Here is a 13,887-nt window from a genome sequence, read left to right as displayed (position 1 = left end):
AACAAGATGATTGGCCAGAAGGAAGACAAAGACCAGGAAAACTGCCCCTTTATAAAGAATTTCCCAAAGGGCGACTCTCCCTCTGAGTTCGCCTGTGTGTCTTTCTGCATGTACTTTGTTTTTCCAATAAACTTTTTACTTTTCTCTTTACCTTCTGCATCCTCACCTGAATTCATTCTTGACACGGCAGGAAAGAACTAGGGGTCCAAGCCATGGCCACTGGCCCCTGTGGTCTAGTGGTTAGGACTCCTGGTCCAGGAACAAAGATCTTGCTTCCAGCTACTGCTCGCTGCTGCTTGCTGCAAGCTTCTGCTTACTGTTGAGTGCATCTGAAATCAAGAAGAGTACAAGGGATAATGAGCCATGAGCCTTTTAATCTTCTATTATGAGCTTTGTATCTTTAAGGGCTTCTTTACTTATAGGGTATAGTATAATTCTGGGGAGATGTTTGTGAAGGATCTATTTAAATCTTGATGGCAGGTGCATTGTGAATTTTGCCAATATCATTTGGAGATTTTGCCCATAAGGAGAGTGGTAGGACTCGATAAGAACAAATGCTCAGTGTTTCCAGAATCAAAAGACAAAACAAATATGTAAGGCTGGATACTATAAAACTCTTAGAGGAAAATATAGGCAGAACATTCTTTGACATAAATCACAGCAAGATCTTTTTTGTTCCACCACCTAGAGTAATCAAAATAAAAACAAAAATATACAAATGTGACCTAATGAAACTTAAAAGCTTTTGCACAGCCAAGGAAACCATAAACAAAACGAAAAGACAACCCTCAGCATGGGAGAAAATATTTGCAAATGATGCAACAGACAAGGGACTAATTTCCAAAATATACTAACAACCCATGCAGCTCAATATCAAAAACACAAACAACCCAGTCAAAAAATGGGTGGAAGACCTAAACAGACATTTCTCCAAAGAAGACATACAGATGGCCAACAAACTCTTGAAAAGATGGTAAACATTGGCCATCATCAAAAAATCTACAAACAATAAATGCTGACAAGGGTGTGGAGAAAAGGGAACCCTGCTACACTGTTGGTGGGAATGTAAATTGGTACAGCCGCTATGGAGAACAGTATGCAGTTTCCTCAAAAATACTAAAAATAGAGCTGCTATATGACCCAGCAATTCCACTCCTAGGCATATATCCAGAGAAAACCATAATTTGAAAGGATGCATGCACCCCGATGTTCATAGCAACACTACTTACAATAGCCAGGACATGGAAGCAGCCTAAATGTCCAACGACAGAGGAATGGATAAAGAAGATGTGGTACATATATACAATGGAATATTACTCAGCAATAAAAAGAAATGAAATAGTGCCATTTGCAGAGACGGGGATGGACCTAGAGATTGTCGTAGAGAGCGAAGTAAGTCAGAAAGAGAAAAATAAATATCTTATAATATCACTTATATGTGGAATCTAGAAAAATGGTACAGATGAACTTATTTGTAAAGCAGAAATAGAGTCACAGATGTAGAGAACAAACTTACGGTTACCGAGGGGGCAAGAGGGTGTGGGATGAATTGGCCTTGACGTATATACACTACTATGTATAAAATAGACAACTAATGAGAACCTACTGTATAGCACAGGGAACTCTACTCAATGCTTTGTGGTGACCTAAATGGGAAGGAAATTGACAAAAAGAGTTGATATATGTACACGTATATCTGATTCACTTTGCTGCACAGCAGAAACTAACACAACATTGTAGAGCAACTATATTCCAATAAAAATTAATATTAAAAAAAGTAATGGGGAAAAAAAAGGGTCAAAGGGTCAGGTGATTCACCTGGTGAATTACTTTGATAAAACTACTGTTAAATTCTAGAATTATTTCCCCCTTTTGGGAGAAAGACATTCTGGCATGATACTTATCTAGGAAGCCTCAGCCTGATAAATGGATAGGGGCAAAGGAACTAGAAGAAAATGGTATGTATCTCTAAAAAGACCTAAACTAAAGGGACTCAGTTCAGAGACAGGAACCTGTTGAGGTTCACTAGAGTTCACCACTGTGAACTGTTTTAGTACTGCAAGGAAGGGGCTGCTTTGTAGAAGTGAAGTTCAGTACTGAAAGTCTTGCTCCAGTGTCAGTTAAAACTGGAAAAGACCGATCCCCAATATGGAGAAATGTTTCTAGAAACTGATTAAGTGGGAGGATTGGAAAGAGCCCCTAGTTCCTGGGAGCCCCATCATTGAGAATTGGGAGGACGTTGGAAAGGCTAGTTAGAGGGGCTAAATGTGCCTGAGACACTTAAATTTGTAACAATCTTATATATCCTTGTTAATATGAAATAATAGCAGAATCTAGGAGGGTTTGGTTTTGTTAAGGAGCTGCATTTGCAGGAGTTGAAGATTAAGAATTTTAGAATTCTTCCTTTTATGTGACTCATTACAAATGTGAGACAGCTGGTTTGCCAGATTAACTAAATCTGGAGTGGACATAGTTTCCCATTCCCTTCTGGTCTTTTTTACTAGAAGGGAAAGGTCCCAGCAGAGTACCTTAATAAGTATAGAGTTAAAAGCAACCCAGGTAGAATCAACATCTGTAGAAAGACCAGCATTTTCTTTAAAAAACAATCTGAAGTCGATTATTATACTCATGAAAAGGTTTATCAAATTTTTGTGTGCAATCCTGAATTTTGTTCTAATCAAGAGGTTTTGGAAAAGCCCTAGGAACTGCCCAATGAAGTTGCCTAGCAATTGTTCAAGCCTGATTATAAGTTAGCAGGTTGGTCTCCTGGTTGTAATTCTAGAGACATTTCAGGATTTTCCCAATTAGCTGTTTTTATTCAATGCTGATCCTGGCTTTCACTGACAAGCATATGAACTGGCTGATAGAAGTCAGAGAAACCAGGTTGATAAGTTTGAATGACTGTATTAAATTCCTCAGCAAATCTGTGAGAATGTTGGGTTGCTTTGGGAAAAACTTTGACTATGGTTCAGGTTTAGTCCAGGGAATGTAAGTATTTAAATGTTTAGCCTCAGGGTACTCAGAAGGCTTAGTTTTAAAGGGACAGGTTCTGACAAGATCAGAGAAAAAGGAATGGTGTATAAGTAAATTAGCATGGGGTAACTGAGGGTCTAGAAGAGCTGGCGGCAGTATAAAAGAGAAGGAGGAAGATGGCACCTGAGGAGGGTCTTGAGCAGGCGGAGCCAAGGGAGAGGACCAGATGGTGCTGGAGCTGGAGCCTGAGACAAAGGAGCCAAGGAAGAGGAGCATGAAAGCTTCAGAAGCCATTTTAGCTTTCTTTAATTTTTTATTTACCTCAGTTAATCTTAAAGTTTAATTTCGCAGGGAGACAATTTTAAGCTCCTGACAATGTTTGGAAGCCCCAAAATACTGACTGAAACAGGAATTTCACTCAGTTTTGGACATTTTAGAGCTATGGCAGTCCAATTCTGTTTTAGAAAATTAAGTTTGAGGGCTTCAAATTTTTCCCACCATGGGCACTGATATTCTAAATTGCCTTTGGTCATATTGGTTTATTTAATTAGAAATGCACATGAGGAAGGACCTTGGTTTTATTTATTTATTTATTTAGGCCACCTTGCGGTGCGCGGGATCTTAGTTCCCTGGCCAGAGATCAAACCCATGCCCCCTGCAGTGGAAGCACAGAAAGACCTTGGTTTTAAAACGTAAACTTGGCCAGAGGGCGCTGGGAAAACCGCAGTCTGGGCCTACGGACCTACGCCTGGCAGCGCGTGGCAGCGGTTTCTAAAGCCCACGCTGCAGCCTCCGCCCGCCACTGGGCTCACGCTCGCACTCTCCCTGCCACCGCCACATGGGCCCAGCCTCTGGCTCACGGGAGGAGCCCCCACATACCCTGCTCTGCGCTGTGAGGCCTCGACCAAAAAAAAGAAAAAAAAAACCTTGACCAGAGTCCCTGGGGCAGGGAAGGGGGAGGATCAGAGTGGGGGTGAAGGGTTGGGTGTGTGCGTCAAAATAGTTAGATATCTGAGATCCCATTTCTTAGAGGTTTTTCTCTAGAGTAAAAAAAAAAAAAAAAAAAAAAAATTCAAATAGCTTAAAAGCTTACAGCTCAAATAGCTTGAACAGCTCAGATACACTGTAACTCAAACAGCCTGCAGGCATTATACCAGCCAGTTCTAAGAAAACATCTTGGTCTGGGAGGAGTCAGACTGAGGCTTCTCAGTCCAGTTCCCATAGAACAGCCCCTGTTCCAAAGCAATGGGCCAAAGACTGAACCAGCACAGTTCCAATGAAAAGACACTTGTTTCTGAATGAATGTGCCAAGGGCTGGTCAGTTCCTGGAGCAGCCCCTGATGCCAAAGAAACGGGTTGAAGGTTAGTCAGTTCCAGTTGAAACAGTCTGATTTCAAAATCAGACTGAAATGCCAAGTGAATACTCAAATACATAACAAGGCCTTAATCAGAAAGGATAAAACCTTAAAATAGATCCCAAATAAAGCTTGGAGAGCTTCAAAATGCAAACGGGGAGAAAGCTCAGATCCAGCAAAAGTAACTTCAAAATCCAGGGTCAGTGAGGAAAACAGTTGTTACTGAACCAAACTTGGGTCCACTCAACCACACGCAGTAAAGCCAATCTAGTGACACTGGGTGGTGGTGAGGGAAAGTGCAACGTTTATTGCAGGACATCAAGCAAGGAATCCAGGGCAGCTAGTGCTCAAAACACCTGAACTCCCTGAGGGGTTTCAGGAAAGCATTTTTAAAGGAAAGGTTCAGGATGGGGAGTCCCAGGGTATGTAATCAGCTCACGCACAATTCTCTGATTGGTTGATGGTAAGGTAACAGGGTGGTATCACAAGGGTTAACATTATCAAGCCTTAGGTGCCAGTATGTCTGGGAGCTATGTGCTCAGGTTCATCAAGTAGTTAATTTCCTCCACTCGGTGGTGTTTTAAAAACAACTCAGGGAATGTGCATCAGATACTATTATCTAGGTACTTCAGAGAGGTGCTAAAGTAGAGGATATGGGGAGGGGACTGTCCCGGGAAGGCCCCATAGGGTCTGGAAGTAACAGTGGGCTCAACTGTGAGTACTGCCCCTTTTTACTCACCAGCTCTGGAGCCATGAGGGTCTTCTCCATTTACCCAGAGAGTACACCCAAATGTTAACCTAAAATAAACACACATCCAGCTATTTCTCCAGCAAAAATGGGTTTATTTGAGATCAGCAGAGAATTGCAGTTCGGGGTCTGCAACCATGGTGAGGCACATCCAAGTGCCCACAGAGCAAGAGAAGAAGAACTCTTTTATAGAGAGGAAAAGGAAGTTGGGAGGGCTACAGTAAATAAAGAGTCCACGGCTTTTCATTGGCAGAGTTGTTGCCAGGAGAGAAGAGAAGGCCATTCTTCTTCCTATTGGGCTCTGCTATTGTTGCAGGGTGTGAGAGCTCCCCTTTTCTGGTCTCTTGACTCTATTTAACTGAGGTTTCTGCGTATTACTATTGTTATTATTATTATTTACATATTGTAAGTTAAATAAATCTCCCTGCTCTTTAATTGCCTGCTGGATTATTGCTTTGAACTATACAATATAACCCTTCCTATCCAGTTTTTAATGTGTTACTTTGGATTCCATTTCTAAAACTGGTTTTTTGAGGGAACATGAGGGAGATGTTAACTGTTTACACATTGTACTGCCAGCCCACTCAGCCACACATTCTTTCATGACAGCACGTGATCTATCAATCTCCTTCACAAAACACATATCTTTTCATCATCTGCATATACTTTTTAAACTCCTATAGAATTTAAATATATGAGTGTGATTTCATGGATACTGTGTTATGATAGCAAAGCTATTTTCCCACATTGTGTGAGGTCCTATGTGTTCCATTCTCTGTTATTCTCCCCCCTCCCTGTTTTACACCACCTGGAATTGGTATATCCACCACTGTGTTCTGTTTATTGGTGGTTCTCTGGGTGGTAGATACTGGGACAGGAACTGGGGGATTGAAAGACTGTTGGAATCCCTATTAGGAAATGCACTTATAGAAAGTGGGAAAGGCAGACACGGGCCAAGGGTGAAGCTGCCACACAAGGCAGTTGTGTCTGAGGCCTCATGCATTTCATGAAGAACTAGAGCAAAAGGGAGGTCTTTGTATCCAGTCAGTGGCTACAGACTATTCCTGGGAGCAGCCCATAGGTGCATGCAACTGTGAGCCATCAGCAGTGAATGGATGTTTTGGCCTGAGGAGAAAACCTAGGTGGAACATCAACATATCCAGTCCACGTAACAGTCCAATAGTTATTGGTTATCTAATTATGCAGAGTTCTCTCAAGGACTTTACATAGAAACCACTATGGGGTGGATATTATTTTCCTTCTTTTAAAATTTAAATTACTTTTTTTTTAACATCTTTATTGGAGTATAATTGCTTTACAATGTTGTGTTAGTTTCTGCTTTATAACAAAGTGAATCAGCTATACATATACATATATCCCCATATCCCCTCTCTCTTGTGCCTCCCTCCCACCCTCCCTATCCCACCCCTCTAGATGGTCACAAAGCACGGAGCTGATCTCCCTGTGCTATGCAGCTGCTTCCCACTAGCTATCTGTTTTACATTTGGTAATGTATATATGTCAATGCTACTCTCTCACCTCGTCCCAGCTTCCCCTTCCCCCTCCCCACGTCCTCCAGTCCATTCTCTATGTCTGCGTCTTTATTCCTGTCCTGCCCCTAGGTTCATCAGAAACATTTTTATTTTTTAAGATTCCATATATATCTGTTAGCATATGGTATTTGTTTTTCTCTTTCTGACTTACTTCACTCTGCATGACAGACTCTAGGTCCATCAACCTCACTACAAATAACTCAGTTTCATATCTTTTTATGGCTGAGTAATATTCCATTGTATATATGTGCCACATCATCTTTATCCATTCATCTGTCGATGGACACTTAGGTTGTTTCCATGTCCTGGCTATTGTAAATAGTGCTGCAGTGAACACTGTGGTACATGTCTCTTTTTGAATTATGATTTTCTCAGGGTATATGCCCAATAGTGGTATTGCTGGGTCATATGATAGTTCTATTTTTAGTTTTTTGAGGAACCTCCATACTGTTCTCCATAGTACCTTTATTAATTTACATTCCCACCAACAGTGCAAGAGGGTTCCCTTTTCTCCACACCCTCTCCAGCATTTATTGTTTGTAGATTTTCTGATGATGGCCCTTCTGACTGGTGTGAGGTGATACCTCATTGCAGTTTTGATTTGCATTTCTCTAATGATTAGTGATGTTGAGCATCCTTTCATGTGTTTGTTGGCAATCTGTATATCTTCTCTGGATTTTTGGATTGGGTTGTTTGTTTTACTTAAGTGTGACGTTAATTAAATCGTACGTGACATGCTATGCTCCCTGTACATGGAAGAGCTGGAATTTCAAAGAATGACTCTCTGATTAAACAGCATGTCTTTTTGACCACTGTCTTATATAATAAGTGTTTACTTTTTTTTTAATAATTATTTATTTATTTATTTAGTTATGGCTGCGTTGGGTCTTCGTTTCTGTGCGAGGGCCTTCTCTAGCTGCGGCAAGTGGGGGCCACTCCTCATCGTGGGGCGCGGGCCTCTCATCATTGCGGCCTCTCTCGTTGCGGAGCACAGGCTCCAGACGCGCAGGCTCAGTAATTGTGGCTCACGGGCCTAGTTGCTCCGCGGCATGTGGGATCTTCCCAGACCAGGGCTCGAATCCATGTCCCCTGCATTGACAGGCAGATTCTCAACCACTGCGCCGCCAGGGAAGCCCAATAAGTGTTTACTTTTAACACCATGCCCTAAATGAACTGACGATCTAGTCAGCCCAACTCCATTGACAAATATGGCAAGGGTTACAAGGCAATGAGTCAATGCAACACCATAAGCTGATATGGGGCCAGCATTATCTTGTCCCTCCTGAGCATTCCATCGTGGTTCTTCATCTGCATCTATTAATTCGCTGTCCGTTGACAGCAAAGCTATAAGTTAAAGACCAGGGATAAAAAGCATAGTCCTTGTTCTCACAGGACAGATTTAAGGGTAAATAATCTTCAAGAAAACCTATATATGACATATGATCACACAAACATGTGATACATTCTAGCTGTAGTTAGGGGTTTTATGGGAGATGATTTTCAACTATCAGAAAGTATTTTTAAGGATCTAGACTCAAGTTAAAAAATATACAAATTTGGACACATTCTTTAAGACATAGACTAAAAACAAGGACAAGAAGGGAAAGCTTTAAATGGGACAGAAAATAGATTTTGAATTACATTCCTCATTCATTTTAATCAGTTAAAACGAACACAGATTGAAGGAGAAAAACCATATGATCATCTCAATAGATGTAGAAAAAACTTTCAACAAAATTCAACACCTATTTATGATAAAAACCTTCCAGAAAGTAGGCATAGAGGGAACTTACCTCAACATAATAAAGGCCATATATGACAAACCCACAGCCAACATCGTTCTCAATGGTGAAAAACTGAAACCATTTCCACTAAGATCAGGAACAAGACAAGTTTGCTCACTCTCACCACTATTATTCAACATAGTTTTGGAAGTTTTAGCCACAGCAATCAGAGAAGAAAAAGAAATAAAAGGAATCTAAATCAGAAAAGAAGAAGTAAAACTGTCACTGTTTGCAGATGACATGATATTATACATAGAGAATCCTAAAGATGCTGCTAGAAAACTACTAGAGCTAATCAATGAATCTGGTAAAGTAGCAGGATACAAAATTAATGCACAGAAATCTCTTGCATTCCTATCCACTAATGATGAAAAATCTGAAAGAGAAATTAAGGAAACACTCACATTTACCACTGCAATAAAAAGAATAAAATACCTAGGAATAAACCTACCTAAGGAGACAAAACACATGTAGCAGAAAACTATAAGACACTGATGAAAGAAATTAAAGACAATACAAACAGATGGAGAGATATATCATGTTCTTCGATTGGAAGAATCAACATTGTGAAAATGACTCTACTACCCAAAGCAATCTACAGATTCAATGCAATCCCTATCAAACTACCACTGGCATTTTTCACAGAACTAGAACAAAAAATTTCACAATTTGTATGGAAACACAAAAGGCCCTGAATACCCAAAGCAATCTTGAGAAAGAAAAACAGAGCTGGAGGAATCAGGCTCCCTGACTTCAGACTAGACTACAAAGCTGCAGTAATCAAGATAGTATGGTACTGGCACAAAAACAGAAATATAGATCAATGGAACAGGATAGAAAGCCCACAGATAAGCCCACACACATATAGTCACCTTATCTTTGATAAAGGAGGCAAGAATATAAAATGGAGAAAAGACAGCCTCTTCAATAAGTGGTACTGGGAAAACTGGACAGCTACATGTAAAAGAATGAAATTAGAACACTCCTTAACACCATACACAAAAATAAACTCAAAATGGATTAAAGACCTAAATTTAAGGCCAGTCACTATAAAACTCTTAGAGGAAAACATAGGCAGAACACTCCATGACATAAATCACAGCAAGATCCTTTTTGACCCACCTCTTAGAGAAACAGAAATAAAAACAAAAATAAACAAATGGGACCTAATGAAACTTAAAAGTTTTTGCACAGCAAAGGAAACCATAAATAAGACAAAAAGACAACCCTCAGAATGGGAGGATATATTTGCAAATGAAGCAACTGACAAAGGATTAATCTCCAAAATATACAAGCAGCTCATGCAGCTCAATATCTAAAAAACAAACAACCCAATCCAAAAATGGGCAGAAGACCTTAATAGACATTTCTCCAAAGAAGAGGTACAGATTGCCAACAAACACATGAAAGGATGCTCAACATCACTAACCGTTAGAGAAATGCAAATCAAAACTACAATGAAGTATCACCTCACACCAGTCAGAATGGCCATCATCAAAAAAATCTACACACAATAATTTCTGGAGAGGGTGTGGAGAAAAGGGAACCCTCTTGCACTGTTGGTGGGAATGTAAATTGATACAGCCACTATGGAGAACAGTATGGAGGTTCCTTAAAAAACTAAAAATAGAACTACCATACAACCCAGCAATCCCACTACTGGGCATATACCCTGAGAAAACCATAATTCAAAAAGCATGATGTACCACAATGTTCATTGCAGCTCTATTTACAATAGCCAGGACATGGAAGCAACCTAATTGTCCATCAACAGATGAATGGATAAAGAAGATGTGGCACATATATACAATGGAATATTACTCAGCCATAAAAAGAAACGAAATTGGGTTATTTGTAATGAGGTCGATGGACCTAGAGACTGTCATACAGAGTGAAGTAAGCCAGAAAGAGGAAAACAAATACCGTATGCTAACACATACATATGGAATCTAAAAAAAGAAAAGAAAAAAAATGGTTCTGAAGAACTTAGCTACAGGACAGGAATAAAGATGCAGACATAGAGAATGGACTTGAGGATATGGGGAGGGGAAAGGGCAAGCTGGGACAAAGTAAGAGAGTGTCATGGACATATATACACTACCAAATGTAAAATAGATAGCTAGTGGGAAGCAGCTGCATAGCACAGGGAGATCAGCTCAGTGCTTTGTGTCCACCTAGAGGGGTGGGATAGGGAGGGTGGGAGGGAGACACAAGAGGAAGGAGATAATGGGGAGGTATGTATATGTATAGCTGATTGACTTCATTATACAGAAGAAACTAACACACCTTTGTAAATCAATTATACTCCAATAAAGATGTTAAAATAAATAAATAAATTAAAAAAATAAAATAATAAAAAAAATTTTTAAAGTAATAAAAATGGAAAAGAAAAAAAAACACACAAAGTTATGAATAAGATAAGAAATAGAAGTCCAACAGAGATTTTGGATTCACATCCCGTTCAGTTTTCTTATTTTTGTAATAAAATATGTTACTTGGTAGTTATGAAGAGTAAATGTAAAAGGGATGTTAATAACATGTTTTCCATAATTTTTATGAAAATGGATTGTTTCCTTTATTTGTACTGCTGCTTTTTCTTTATCATTATTAAACTGTTGGTAAGGTGGTATATTTAATAAAAAAAGATATTTATGTCATATAGAATGTATTTTTTATTTTTTTTATTTTGTACACTTAATAGATCAATCACATGATTCAATTTTTTAAAAAACAACCAGAAAAATGATGTATTGTTTGGTTCCATGGTAAACCATGCAATTGCAGGAATTTATTCACAGTAGTAGTGATGGATTTATTGAAACTTCCATCCAATTTCCCTAGTCCATACTGTGACGAAACCATTTCAAATTTATGAAATAATTCCTTAAAAAATGATACTTAATTCTTAAACAACCCTGAATAAAAATAATCAACAAAACGTAATATTGGCTCTTTTATCTTTATAACACAGCGGTCTAGAGACCCTTTTAAAAGGAACTGATAATTAAATTGTGTTTAATTTAAAAGATGTTAAATCTACTTTCATCAGAGACTCTGAGATATCCCACCTGGCATATTCCACTCAAGGCTGGAGTAACAGCTTTAGAGGACAGGGATAACTCCACCCCAGGAGAGGTCTTGAAAAACTCTGATAGCTCTGGGTCAATCACAGTCATTCCCCCATGTGGAACTTATGTTCCTTTGTTAGTCATCACTTTTTTATTAATCTTACCCCACTTCCTTGCTTGAATGGAAACGGAGCAGTAACTCTCTCAAGTGGAATTGCTTCACATCTCCCTCCCCTTGATTCAGAGTCAGTCTGTGGAATGATACACTCCTTGCTACTTAATGTTTTGCCCTGGCTATTGTTATCCCACTCCTTAAAAAAAAAATCCTTTAAGGCTCATGCTAGGGGAATACACAACTCACTCTCCCCTCGTTGAGACAATTCACTAAGCTACTAAGCACTCCCTCTCATTTACAGGTGATACAGGATTATGACTTTCTTTCCTCCCAGAATTCTTGACCTCAGCCATGTGGCCAATTCATCTTTCTTCTCATGACCTGATTTATCTCACTTTTTCTTATACTTTTGACTTTTCTGTGATCCAAAACTAAACCCTATATTATACTGCTATTTTGAACCACTAAACATCTATGTATCACTTCGTATCAATCCACATAGCACAAATACCTATTACAACTGCATTTTTTTTAAAACTCTGGACTTCTGGTCAGTGTTTGTTTCACTTCCCTCCCATATTTCCCTTGTTGACAATCTGAGACTCTAAAGTCCATTGTTTCCTTGCCTTTATCTCCAGCTGTATCCATAGAGCTGAGCCTGAATTCAAGGTGAACCTTGTCTTTCACCATATGGGACTGAGCTAAAACAACTGAGTGGTCTTAAAGCAGAATACACAGACAGGTAGCTCAGTATCACATTAAACTGGTGATATCCTACTTCAACCAGGAACTCAACTTTGCTCTCAAATCCACCTGTCTTCAGCCAGCTATCAATCCCATTTTAAAAAATGAGTGTGGAATGCCTTACCACTTTCTTCAAACCTTAACCTACATTCTTTGTGATAAATAAGAGCTGCTGACCTTGTCTCAGAAACACAAGCCATATAAGTCCTCAGATGGGAATTTGTCCAACTCCTAACTCTATTTCTTTGAACCCTCGTCAGATTAAAATTATTCTCTCCCTTCTGCCTCTCACACTAAATAAAATGTTTTCCCTATTGAATGCTGATATCTTCACATTTGCCCCCAGATCCCTTACTTTTCAACCTCAAGCTGACAGTAATTACTCTCTATATTTATTCCTCAAATTTTTGCTCACTAGTGGACCCTTGCTACAAGTATTCAAACTTAATCAGATGCTAAAATCTTACATCTTACAAAAATACAACAACCCCTCCAATGTAGGTATATTTATATCATTCTTTCACAATTGCATTTCTCAGGGTAATTGTTTGCATATACACAAATGCTTCCATTTCCTTACAAGCTGGTCCCTCCCCCACTGTTATCAGTCTGATGTGTAGTCTCCCCAGTCCAAAGATGCTGCCTTTCCCAGGAACAACAGTACCCTCTGTGTTGAGAACTTTGAGAAAAACATATTAATCCTCACCTTCCATGCTCAATGCCTCTTCCTTCCAGAACATTCTCTTCCCTTAGAAGAGTCTATACAACCACTTCACAATTGCCCTTCTACCTCTGTGGTTATTCCTTCTTAGTCCCTTTTCAGGTTCCTCTCCTCTACTTAAAAGTTATGGAGTTATATTTCGAAAATCCTCCATGCTCTTTCACTTTTTTTTTTTTTTGGTTTACACTGTTTCTCTTGGAAATCTTATCCATTTCCATATTTTTGAAAGTGATCTATATGTTTAAAAAAATTCCTAATTTTTATCTCTCAGTCAGGTTACTCCTCTGAGCTCCAGATCCATACATCCAAATGTCCATTTGGCATCCTCACATATGGATCAGTAATCTTTTTTTCCCCATACGCAGAGCCAGGCACCCATCATGTTTAAAATTAGAAAGGATCTTTTGGTAAGATAACTTAAGTCTTATTAAATGTAAGGCACAATCAATATAATCAGAGACAAAGATTTGCAAGATAAGATATTTGATTGTTTTTGGATACGCTGTCCAAAGGTCCAGATCAATGATACTTTCCTGCCTATATCACCCATTTCCTGTCCTATCTCAGATTCTGGTACATTGCTTTCCTTCTACCCAATATTTGAACCAGATGGATCTGATGAGGACTAACAACAGTCCTCACAAGTCAAGTCCCAGGAGGAAGTGTGAACTTGAGCACTGCGAGAAGGAAGGTAAGAAGAACCAAGGACAGGTGGTGCGATGAAATTATATGAGCTAAAGAGTCAAACTGCACTTACCCCTGAAGCTCAGGGGTAGATGTGGAGCATATCACAAGTTTGTGAAGAGACTACAGACTGGTGCCACTT

Source organism: Balaenoptera musculus, chromosome 3 (genome assembly GCF_009873245.2).
Source record: "Balaenoptera musculus isolate JJ_BM4_2016_0621 chromosome 3, mBalMus1.pri.v3, whole genome shotgun sequence".
Classification (NCBI taxonomy): domain Eukaryota; kingdom Metazoa; phylum Chordata; class Mammalia; order Artiodactyla; family Balaenopteridae; genus Balaenoptera; species Balaenoptera musculus.
The sequence above is the reverse complement of the archived record's forward strand: the minus strand, read 5'-3'. Positions refer to the sequence as shown.